We start from the raw sequence: 1,908 nt of genomic DNA, 5'->3' as shown, positions 1-1,908 counted from the left end.
TTCTACATCGACGCGTGTCAAGCGCGATCTGTCACGCGGGAATCGTCCGTCGCCTCTCACGTGCGTTCGAGTAGGTTCAGCCGCGTTGATCACGCACTCCGACCCCGTAGATCGACTGTTTCTGATACGCGAAATGCACGTGGTTCTCGCGTGTTGATTGGAACTGGGTTGCAGGCCCAGATAAGCAGTCAGAACATGCGAATATATTGTTATCGATTTGTCGTGTACTGCTTTTATTTTGACCGCTTCAACTGTAAAATTTTCCTACACGAGTGATCTAGCGACGTCTGACTCTTGATTTGTCGATTCTCGTGTGATAGAGCTAACGTGTCAGTCACGTTCAGATACGAAGAAACCGAGAAACACGAGAAACAATTAGGAAAGTAAGAGAATAATTTCCAGAATAGTTTGTTTTTATTGTACAATATGATAGTATCCGTAATAACAGATAATTAATCCGTAAATATTATATATATAATTTTAATGAAATACTACGCCACGTTAATCAGAATCGTGCATTTCAATTTTCACTAAATATTTCGTATTTGTTGTCGATTTTGTAAGCCATGTAATGTCGATTTGTTGCGCCGTCGAATGAAAGGAAAAGGAGTTTCCTTCCTGTTAGAAAGTTTCTTTTCGACGAAAACTTTTTAATAGGCTCGTACCTTAAGGGACTGTGGAGTCGAAGTCGAAGGATTACGTACGAACTTATGCGACTGCATGTTAGCAAGAATTTATCTCGTGGAGATTACAGAGTTCGTTGCACTATAGTTACAAAAGAGAATACATATTATGTCGGAATTTGGTATAAAAAGATACTTTATTGATGTTAGAAATTTTATTTAACAATCACTCGATGGATTAGAATTAAAACTCGCGATACTCTCTATATTCTTCGCTCTATAGTCTTCACACACTCAGAATTCGCTGCTCACTGACTAAATCTCGCTATTTGTTCACTCGCTAACGACTCACAACTTTGACTGATTCCTGATCTACACGAACATTCGTCGCTCATACACTCGCGCACACAAACACAACCATACCCTTGATATTTTAAGTACTGGACTTGGATGGCTAAAACATTCCCAGGTATAGCTTTCACTCCAACATCTGGCACACCATTCGAGACTTTTGGCGACAATTGTTGGCCACTGGCAAACAAAGTTCCGTGCCCTTTCCTAGAAATCCCCATCCCACGATTATTATATCCAAATCAACACGAATTTATTTGATCTATTTTGAAGATTACAGAGTTCGTTGGGTTATTGTTAGAAAGAGGAATACATAAATCAAAAGGAATTGCATGCGATTTCTTCATACGAATCATAGTTATTTATTTATCGTTGAATTTTACGCAGTTTACGTGAATTCAATTCCCAGTATGTCTCATCGTCGCGTCGTCCAGCCACGAAAATTTTTACAAAATGTCATCCCTCGTGTCTAAAATCCATTTAAAATTCGTTCAACCACGAGCTCTTATTTTCACGGAGACTAGAAAGTCGTCTCACCTGCGAGTGAGAATTCACCGAGAATCGAACGTCCATTCGAATCGAATATTTACCGTCGCCAAGATCGTTGTAATCGTCGCGCCCGTTCAGAGATCGGAGAGCGAAGATGGTCGCAGATCGCACCGATCGATTCGGTGTTGTCGCGTTCCAGGCGTCGTTGTTTCTCGTCGCGTAACCGGAAGCTGTCGCACGGTGCAAACAGAGCGCGTCGGTTATTTGCCTCGCGCCAGCCGAGTGAAAAACAAATATCGTCAGAGGCGTTCTCCCGTTGGAGAAGCTCCCTTCTTCCCTTTTTTCAGGCGACGCGCTCGAAGGGAACAACCGTTAGCTCGACGTCGTGGAACGAACGCGTCATTATCCCTCCGGTCGGGGAAATAAATCGGTCGGTGGAGATCCG

This window comes from Frieseomelitta varia, unplaced genomic scaffold (assembly GCF_011392965.1).
Source record: "Frieseomelitta varia isolate USP_RPSP 00005682 unplaced genomic scaffold, Fvar_1.2 scaffold_546, whole genome shotgun sequence".
In the NCBI taxonomy this organism is placed as follows: Eukaryota; Metazoa; Arthropoda; class Insecta; order Hymenoptera; family Apidae; genus Frieseomelitta; species Frieseomelitta varia.
Note: the sequence above shows the minus strand (reverse complement) of the source record.